A 10,796-nucleotide genomic window follows, 5' to 3' on the forward strand; every position below is an offset into this window, starting at 1 on the left:
GTTGGTAACAGGCTGATTGGTCGGCTATTTGAGCCGACCAATCAGCCTGTAGAAGACAGAGAGGAGAGGAGGATTTCAGCGTAGAAGACAAATCAAATCCTAATTTTATTTGTCATATGTGCCGAATACAACAGGTGTAGACCTCAACAATGCAGTTAAGAAAAATAAGAGTTAAGAAAATATTTACTAAATTAAATAAAAAGTAACACAATAACGAGGCTATATACAGGGGGTACAGGTCCTGAGTCAATGTGTGGGGGTACAGATTAGTCAAGGTAATATGTACATTTACATTTACGTCATTTAGCAGACGCTCTTATCCAGAGCGACTTACAAATTGGTGCATTCACCTTATGATAGCCAGTGGGACAACCACTTTACCATTTATTTATTTTTGTTTCATTTTTTATATATTTTATTTATTTCATTTTTTAATTTTAATATTAGTATTATTTATATTGTTTATTTTTTAATATATTTAAAAATATATATATTTTTGTGGGGGTGGGGTAGGGGGGTGGGATAGAAGGATACATGTAGGTAGGGGTAAAGTGACTATGCATAGATAATAAACAGTGAGTAGCAGCAGTGAAAAAAAAGGGGGGGGGGGTCAATGCAAATAGTCCGGGTGGCCATTTGATTAACAATAATCTTATTTTTTTGAACTGTCCAGCAGTCTTATGGCTTGGGTTGGTAGAAGCTGTTAAGAAGCCTTTTGGACCTAGACTTGGCGCTCCGGTACCGCTTTCCGTGCGGTAGCAGAGAGAACAGTCTATGACTTGGGTGGCTGGAGTCTTTGACAATTTTTATGGGCCGCCTTCTGACACCGCCTGGTATAGAGGTCCTGGATGGCAGGGATCTCGGCCCCAGTGATGTACTGGGTCGTACGGAGAGGAGGATTTCAGTCTAGAAGAGAGAGAGGAGTTAGAGGAGAGGAGGATCCATCCCTGAGAGAGTAGGTAGTGATTTGACTTGATAAAGGACATTTAAAACACACAGCCATGTTCTCTCTGTCATCATCTGTTCTCTGACATACATTCACTAAAGTTCTAAACCCTGGCAATAGGAACTTTCCTAACTTTCGAATTAAGTAAAAAAAAAAATAAAGATCCCTTCCCGGGTGAAACGGGATACCCCAGGGTGCAAATCATGCGTACCCTGGAACTAGGCCGGTTAACAGATACCGCAGTATGTTGAGCTGTCCTTTTCTTCTGAGTGATGAAGGCCTGGCTGGCTTGTGGGTAAAATAGTCAAAAGAACATTAAAAACATTTTTAATTGTAAGAGAGTCCTGCCTATTGATCTTTTCCGTGGAGCCAGCGCAAGATAAGGGTAGAAAAACGTACCTCAATGCAGGGACCGGGACATGCCACTGCACACCATATGTTACCTTTATCCACACTGCTCCATTGAGAAGATTGAAATACTGCTAATTTTCCCGGAAAACTGCCCTTTTCGTCCTCGTGCTAGCTAGCAGTATTCACAGCAGCCATTATGGATGTTGTGTTGAACAACAAAAGAGCCGATTGGCTGATACTGCCTTTTCAAAATGGCTGCGGTGGCTACTTGCTAGCTAACACGAGGACGAAAAGGGCAGTTTTCCAGGAAAACGAGCAGTGTGAATAATGGTAACATTTGGAGTATGGTGGCATATCCCATTGAGTTACCTTTTCCAACCCATATCTCAAGCCCGCTCCATGGTGTCTTAATGTAACCAATGATTGCATTCTGACACCAGTGCAGCTCTGTGTAAACAAGCATAATGGTAGGGTCGGCATCTTCTGGCAAGTTCAAATCCAGACAAGCTCATAGATCGATGATGGTCCTCTGTAGCTCAATTGGTAGAGCACGGCGCTTGTAACGCCAGGGTAGTGGGTTCGATTCCCGGGACCACCCATACGTAAAAATGTATGCACGCATGACTGTAAGTCTCTGCTAAATGGCATATTATTATATTATTATCGATTACTCGGGCTTTTAACCCCAGGTCAAAGGTTGGGGTTCAACCAGCGCGCGTTCTGGAGGCAGGAGAAACAAGATGGCAGATCAACAAGACAAACTGACTTGTCTTAGTTAACGAACTTTTCCACAGTTGATTTTCTACACATTCAAATATACAGTCAGCTAGCCAAGCAATCTAGCGCCCACGCCTCTTAATCGTTGATTTATTAGCTACCTAGCTAGATTTCCGCAGGTTAGCTGATCGCCAACTGCCGTTAAGACTGCTAGCTAAGCTAAGCTAAGCTAGGCTAGCTAGCTTGTTTCTGTCTGGTCGGAGCGTAGTGAGACCGCCAACATGCAGGACCTGATAGCCACCGTGGACCACATCAAGTTCGACCTAGAGATAGCTGTGGAGCAGCAGCTGGGGGCGCAGCCTCTCCCCTTCCCCGGGATGGACAGTAAGTAGCCGCTACTTACTAGCCAGTTAGCGAACGATAGCTAGGTATTGTAGTTTTAGCAAGGTAGCTAAGCTAACTTGGCTAGTTAGTTTAGCTAGCTAGCTAACGTCTAAACTGATTTCATAGTTGGGTGTTTTTTTTTTTGTAGAGTCCGGGGCTGCGGTGGTGTATTGGGGCTATGTATTGTTTTGTATTGTATTGTAACTCCTTGCCCTGTGGTTGTGCAGAGTCCGGGGCTGCGGTGGTGTATTGGGGCTATGTATTGTTTTGTATTGTATTGTAACTCCTTGCCCTGTGGTTGTGCAGAGTCCGGGGCTGCGGTGTATTAGGGCTATGTATTGTTTTGTATTGTATTGTAACTCCTTGCCCTGTGGTTGTGCAGAGTCCGGGGCTGCGGCGGTGTATTGGGGCTATGTATTGTTATGTATTGTATTGTAACTCCTTGCCCTGTGGTTGTGGTTGTGCAGAGTCCGGGGCCGCGGTGGTGTATTAGGGCTATGTATTGTTTTGTATTGTATTGTAACTCCTTGCCCTGTGGTTGTGCAGAGTCCGGGGCTGCGGCGGTGTATTGGGGCTATGTATTGTTATGTATTGTATTGTAACTCCTTGCCCTGTGGTTGTGGTTGTGCAGAGTCCGGGGCTGCGGTGTATTAGGGCTATGTATTGTTTTGTATTGTATTGTAACTCCTTGCCCTGTGGTTGTGCAGAGTCCGGGGCTGCGGTGTATTAGAGCTATGTATTGTTTTGTATTGTATTGTAACTCCTTGCCCTGTGGTTGTGGTTGTGCAGAGTCCGGGGCTGCGGTGGTGTATTGGGGCTATGTATTGTTTTGTATTGTATTGTAACTCCTTGCCCTGTGTGGTTGTGCAGAGTCCGGGGCTGCGGCGGTGTATTGGGGCTATGTATTGTTATGTATTGTATTGTAACTCCTTGCCCTGTGGTTGTGCAGAGTCCGGGGCTGCGGCGGTGTATTGGGGCTATGTATTGTTTTGTATTGTATTGTAACTCCTTGCCCTGTGGTTGTGGTTGTGCAGAGTCCGGGGCTGCGGTGTATTAGGGCTATGTATTGTTTTGTATTGTATTGTAACTCCTTGCCCTGTGGTTGTGGTTGTGCAGAGTCCGGGGCTGCGGCGGTGTATTAGGGCTATGTATTGTTTTGTATTGTATTGTAACTCCTTGCCCTGTGGTTGTGGTTGTGCAGAGTCCAGGGCTGCGGTGGTGTATTGGGGCTATGTATTGTTTTGTATTGTATTGTAACTCCTTGCCCTGTGGTTGTGGTTGTGCAGAGTCCGGGGCTGCGGTGGTGTATTAGAGCTATGTATTGTTTTGTATTGTATTGTAACTCCTTGCCCTGTGGTTGTGGTTGTGCAGAGTCCGGGGCTGCGGTGGTGTATTAGAGCTATGTATTGTTTTGTATTGTATTGTAACTCCTTGCCCTGTGGTTGTGGTTGTGCAGAGTCCGGGGCTGCGGCGGTGTATTGGGGCTATGTATTGTTTTGTATTGTATTGTAACTCCTTGCCCTGTGGTTGTGCAGAGTCCGGGGCTGCGGTGTATTAGGGCTATGTATTGTTTTGTATTGTATTGTAACTCCTTGCCCTGTGGTTGTGGTTGTGCAGAGTCCAGGGCTGCGGTGGTGTATTAGAGCTATGTATTGTTTTGTATTGTATTGTAACTCCTTGCCCTGTGGTTGTGGTTGTGCAGAGTCCGGGGCTGCGGTGGTGTATTGGGGCTATGTATTGTTTTGTATTGTATTGTAACTCCTTGCCCTGTGGTTGTGCAGAGTCCGGGGCTGCGGTGTATTAGGGCTATGTATTGTTTTGTATTGTATTGTAACTCCTTGCCCTGTGGTTGTGGTTGTGCAGAGTCCGGGGCTGCGGCGGTGTATTAGGGCTATGTATTGTTTTGTATTGTATTGTAACTCCTTGCCCTGTGGTTGTGGTTGTGCAGAGTCCAGGGCTGCGGTGGTGTATTGGGGCTATGTATTGTTTTGTATTGTATTGTAACTCCTTGCCCTGTGGTTGTGGTTGTGCAGAGTCCGGGGCTGCGGTGGTGTATTAGAGCTATGTATTGTTTTGTATTGTATTGTAACTCCTTGCCCTGTGGTTGTGGTTGTGCAGAGTCCAGGGCTGCGGTGGTGTATTGGGGCTATGTATTGTTTTGTATTGTATTGTAACTCCTTGCCCTGTGGTTGTGGTTGTGCAGAGTCCGGGGCTGCGGTGGTGTATTAGAGCTATGTATTGTTTTGTATTGTATTGTAACTCCTTGCCCTGTGGTTGTGGTTGTGCAGAGTCCGGGGCTGCGGCGGTGTATTAGAGCTATGTATTGTTTTGTATTGTATTGTAACTCCTTGCCCTGTGGTTGTGCAGAGTCCGGGGCTGCGGTGGTGTATTGGGGCTATGTATTGTTTTGTATTGTATTGTAACTCCTTGCCCTGTGGTTGGGCAGAGTCCGGGGCTGCGGTGGTGTATTGGGGCTATGTATTGTTTTGTATTGTATTGTAACTCCTTGCCCTGTGGTTGTGCAGAGTCCGGGGCTGCGGTGGTGTATTGGGGCTATGTATTGTTTTGTATTGTATTGTAACTCCTTGCCCTGTGGTTGTGGTTGTGCAGAGTCCGGGGGCTGCGGCGGTGTATTAGGGCTATGTATTGTTTTGTATTGTATTGTAACTCCTTGCCCTGTGGTTGTGGTTGTGCAGAGTCCAGGGCTGCGGTGGTGTATTGGGGCTATGTATTGTTTTGTATTGTATTGTAACTCCTTGCCCTGTGGTTGTGGTTGTGCAGAGTCCGGGGCTGCGGTGGTGTATTAGAGCTATGTATTGTTTTGTATTGTATTGTAACTCCTTGCCCTGTGGTTGTGGTTGTGCAGAGTCCGGGGCTGCGGCGGTGTATTGGGGCTATGTATTGTTTTGTATTGTATTGTAACTCCTTGCCCTGTGGTTGTGCAGAGTCCGGGGCTGCGGTGTATTAGGGCTATGTATTGTTTTGTATTGTATTGTAACTCCTTGCCCTGTGGTTGTGGTTGTGCAGAGTCCAGGGCTGCGGTGGTGTATTAGAGCTATGTATTGTTTTGTATTGTATTGTAACTCCTTGCCCTGTGGTTGTGGTTGTGCAGAGTCCGGGGCTGCGGTGGTGTATTGGGGCTATGTATTGTTTTGTATTGTATTGTAACTCCTTGCCCTGTGGTTGTGCAGAGTCCGGGGCTGCGGTGTATTAGGGCTATGTATTGTTTTGTATTGTATTGTAACTCCTTGCCCTGTGGTTGTGGTTGTGCAGAGTCCGGGGCTGCGGCGGTGTATTAGGGCTATGTATTGTTTTGTATTGTATTGTAACTCCTTGCCCTGTGGTTGTGGTTGTGCAGAGTCCAGGGCTGCGGTGGTGTATTGGGGCTATGTATTGTTTTGTATTGTATTGTAACTCCTTGCCCTGTGGTTGTGGTTGTGCAGAGTCCGGGGCTGCGGTGGTGTATTAGAGCTATGTATTGTTTTGTATTGTATTGTAACTCCTTGCCCTGTGGTTGTGGTTGTGCAGAGTCCAGGGCTGCGGTGGTGTATTGGGGCTATGTATTGTTTTGTATTGTATTGTAACTCCTTGCCCTGTGGTTGTGGTTGTGCAGAGTCCGGGGCTGCGGTGGTGTATTAGAGCTATGTATTGTTTTGTATTGTATTGTAACTCCTTGCCCTGTGGTTGTGGTTGTGCAGAGTCCGGGGCTGCGGCGGTGTATTAGGGCTATGTATTGTTTTGTATTGTATTGTAACTCCTTGCCCTGTGGTTGTGGTTGTGCAGAGTCCGGGGCTGCGGCGGTGTATTAGAGCTATGTATTGTTTTGTATTGTATTGTAACTCCTTGCCCTGTGGTTGTGGTTGTGCAGAGTCCGGGGCTGCGGTGGTGTATTAGAGCTATGTATTGTTTGTATTGTATTGTAACTCCTTGCCCTGTGGTTGTGGTTGTGCAGAGTCCGGGGCTGCGGCGGTGTATTAGAGCTATGTATTGTTTTGTATTGTATTGTAACTCCTTGCCCTGTGGTTGTGGTTGTGCAGAGTCCGGGGCTGCGGTGGTGTATTAGAGCTATGTATTGTTTTGTATTGTATTGTAACTCCTTGCCCTGTGGTTGTGGTTGTGCAGAGTCCAGGGCTGCGGCGGTGTATTAGAGCTATGTATTGTTTTGTATTGTATTGTAACTCCTTGCCCTGTGGTTGTGGTTGTGCAGAGTCCAGGGCTGCGGCGGTGTATTAGAGCTATGTATTGTTTTGTATTGTATTGTAACTCCTTGCCCTGTGGTTGTGGTTGTGCAGAGTCCAGGGCTGCGGCGGTGTATTAGAGCTATGTATTGTTTTGTATTGTGTTGTAACTCCTTGCCCTGTGGTTGTGGTTGTGCAGAGTCCAGGGCTGCGGCGGTGTATTAGAGCTATGTATTGTTTTGTATTGTATTGTAACTCCTTGCCCTGTGGTTGTGGTTGTGCAGAGTCCGGGGCTGCGGTGGTGTATTAGAGCTATGTATTGTTTTGTATTGTATTGTAACTCCCTTGCCCTGTGGTTGTGGTTGTGCAGAGTCCGGGGCTGCGGCGGTGTATTAGGGCTATGTATTGTTTTGTATTGTATTGTAACTCCTTGCCCTGGGGTTGTGGTTGTGCAGAGTCCGGGGCCGCGGCGGTGTATTAGAGCTATGTATTGTTTTGTATTGTATTGTAACTCCTTGCCCTGTGGTTGGGCAGAGTCCGGGGCTGCGGCGGTGTATTGGGGCTATGTATTGTTTTGTATTGTATTGTAACTCCTTGCCCTGTGGTTGTGGTTGTGCAGAGTCCGGGGCTGCGGCGGTGTATTGGGGCTATGTATTGTTTTGTATTGTAGTGTAACTCCTTGCCCTGTGGTTGTGCAGAGTCCAGGGCTGCGGCGGTGTATTAGAGCTATGTATTGTTTTGTATTGTATTGTAACTCCTTGCCCTGTGGTTGTGCAGAGTCCGGGGCTGCGGCGGTGTATTAGAGCTATGTATTGTTTTGTATTGTATTGTAACTCCTTGCCCTGTGGTTGTGGTTGGGCAGAGTCCGGGGCTGCGGCGGTGTATTGGGGCTATGTATTGTTTTGTATTGTATTGTAACTCCTTGCCCTGTGGTTGTGCAGAGTCCGGGGCTGCGGTGGTGTATTGGGGCTATGTATTGTATTGTAACTCCTTGCCCTGTGGTTGTGCAGAGTCCGGGGCTGCGGTGGTGTATTGGGGCTATGTATTGTTTTGTATTGTATTGTAACTCCTTGCCCTGTGGTTGTGGTTGTGCAGAGTCCGGGGCTGCGGCGGTGTATTGGGGCTATGTATTGTTTTGTATTGTATTGTAACTCCTTGCCCTGTGGTTGTGGTTGTGCAGAGTCCGGGGCTGCGGTGTATTAGAGCTATGTATTGTTTTGTATTGTATTGTAACTCCTTGCCCTGTGGTTGGGCAGAGTCCGGGGCTGCGGCGGTTTATTAGAGCTATGTATTGTTTTGTATTGTATTGTAACTCCTTGCCCTGTGGTTGTGGTTGTGCAGAGTCCGGGGCTGCGGCGGTGTATTAGAGCTATGTATTGTTTTGTATTGTATTGTAACTCCTTGCCCTGTGGTTGTGGTTGTGCAGAGTCCGGGGCTGCGGCGGTGTATTGGGGCTATGTATTGTTTTGTATTGTATTGTAACTCCTTGCCCTGTGGTTGTGCAGAGTCCGGGGCTGCGGCGGTGTATTGGGGCTATGTATTGTATTGTAACTCCTTGCCCTGTGGTTGTGCAGAGTCCGGGGCTGCGGCGGTGTATTAGAGCTATGTATTGTTTTGTATTGTATTGTAACTCCTTGCCCTGTGGTTGTGTTTGTGCAGAGTCCGGGGCTGCGGTGTGTGAGTTCTTCATGAGAGCAGCCTGTCTCAAAGGTAAGAGAATCACCGGGGATGAGTTCTCTGTATGTGACTGCTACAGCCTCCAACACAAGTGTGTGTGTGTGTGTTATACTGACCAATGTGTGTGTGTGTGTGTATATATATCACACACACACACACACACACTGAGTCAGTCTATACTATATATACACACTGGGTCCGTCATTCATATATTATATATATATATATATATTTTATATATATATATATATATATATATATATATATATATATATATACACACACAGTTGAAGTTGGAAGTTTACATACACCTTAAACAAATACATTTAAACTCAGATTTTCACAATTCCTGACATTTAATCCTAGTAAAAATTCCCTGTCTTAGGTCAGTTAGGATCACCACTTTATTTTCAAGAATGTGAAATGTCAGAATAATAGTAGAGAGAATGATTTATTTCAGCTTTTATTTCTTTCATCACATTCCCAGTGGGTCAAACGTTTACATACACTCAACTAGTATTTGGTAGCATTGCCTTTTAAATTGTTTAACTTGGGTCAAACGTTTCGGGTAGCCTTCCACAAGCTTCCCACAATAAGTTGGGTGGATTTTGGCCCATTCCTCCTGACAGAGCTGGTGTAACTGAGTCAGGTTTGTAGGCCTCCTTGCTCTCACACGCTTTTTCAGTTCTGCCCACATATTTTCTATAGGATTGAGGTCAGGGCTTTGTGATGGCCACTCCAATACCTTGACTTTGTTGTCCTTAAGCCATTTTGCCACAACTTTGGAAGTATGCTTGGGGTCATTGTCCATTTGGAAGACCCATTTGTGACCAAGCTTTAACTTCCTGACTGATGTCTTGACATGTTGCTTCAATATATCCACATAATTTTCCTTCCTCATGATGCCGTCTATTTTGTGAAGTGCACCAGTCCCTCCTGCAGCAAAGCACCCCCACAGCATGATGCTGCCACCCCCGTGCTTCACGGTTGGGATGGTGTTCTTCGGCTTGCAAGCCAACCCCTTTTTCCTTGGTCATTTGGCCAAACAGTTCTATTTTTGTTTCATCAGACCAGAGGACATTTCTCCAAAAAGTACGATCTTTGTCCCCGTGTGCAGTTGCAAACCATAGTCTGGGTTTTTTATGGCGGTTTTGGAGCAGTGGCTTCTTCCTTGCTGAGCGGCCTTTCAGGTTATGTCGATATAGGACTTGTTTTACTGTGGATATAGATACTTTTGTACCTGTTTCCTCCAGCATCTTCACAAGGTCCTTTGCTGTTGTTCTGGGATTGATTTGCACTTTTCGCACCAAAGTACGTTCATCTCTTGGAGACAGAACGCATCTCCTTCCTGAGCGGTATGACGGCTGCATGGTCCCATGGTGTTTATACTTGCGTACTATTGTTTGTACAGATGAACGTGGTACCTTCAGGCATTTGGAAATTGCTCCCAAGGATGAACCAGACTTGTGGAGGTCTACCATTTATTTTCTGAGGTCTTGGCTGATTTCTTTTGATTTTCCCATGATGTCAAGCAAAGAGGCACTGAGTTTGAAGGTAGACCTTGAAATACATCCACAGGTACACCTCCAATTGACTCAAATAATGTCAATTAGCCTATCAGAAGCTTCTAAAGCCATGACATCATTTTCTGGAATTTTCCAAGCTGTTTAAAGGCACAGTCAACTTAGTGTATGTAAACTTCTGACCCACTGGAATTGTGATACAGTGAATTATAAGTGAAATAATCTGTCTGTAAACAATTGTTGGAAAAATTACTTGTCATGCACAAAGTAGATGTCCTAACCGACTTGCCAAAACTATAGTTTGTTAACAAGAAATGTGTGGAGTGGTTGAAAAACAAGTTTTAATGACTCCAATCTAAGTGAATGTAAACTTCTGACTTCAACTGTATATTATAGACTGATCCAGTGTGTGTTAATATGAACTGACCCAGTGTGTGTTAATATGAACTGACCCAGTGTGTTAATATGAACTGACCCAGGGTGTGAATATGAACTGACCCAGCGTGTGGATATGAACTGACCCAGTGTGTGAATATGAACTGACCCAGTGTGTGTGCTAATATGAACTGACCCAGCGTGTGTTAATATGAACTGACCCAGGGTGTGTTAATATGAACTGACCCAGCGTGTGTTAATATGAACTGACCCAGCGTGTGTTAATATGAACTGACCCAGCGTGTGTTAATATGAACTGACCCAGTGTGTGTGTGAATATGAACTGACCCAGTGTGTGTGAATATGAACTGACCCAGTGTGTGTGAATATGAACTGACCCAGTGTGTGTGTGAATATGAACTGACCCAGTGTGTGTGTGAATATGAACTGACCCAGTGTGTGTGTTAATATGAACTGACCCAGTGTGTGTGTGAATATGAACTGACCCAGTGTGTGTTAATATGAACTGACCCAGCGTGTGTTAATATGAACTGACCCAGCGTGTGTTAATATGAACTGACCCAGCGTGTGTGTTAATATGAACTGACCCAGTGTGTGTGTTAATATGAACTGACCCAGTGTGTG

The 10,796-nt window shown here is 45.6% G+C and overlaps 1 pseudogene; it reads left to right on the plus strand.

Moving 5' to 3' along the window:
- Positions 1–1,970: 1,970 nt before the first annotated feature.
- The window catches only part of LOC123487968, a 15,216-nt pseudogene continuing 6,390 nt past the window's right edge, over positions 1,971–10,796 (plus strand).

This window comes from Coregonus clupeaformis, unplaced genomic scaffold (assembly GCF_020615455.1).
Source record: "Coregonus clupeaformis isolate EN_2021a unplaced genomic scaffold, ASM2061545v1 scaf1938, whole genome shotgun sequence".
NCBI classification, from domain to species: Eukaryota; Metazoa; Chordata; class Actinopteri; order Salmoniformes; family Salmonidae; genus Coregonus; species Coregonus clupeaformis.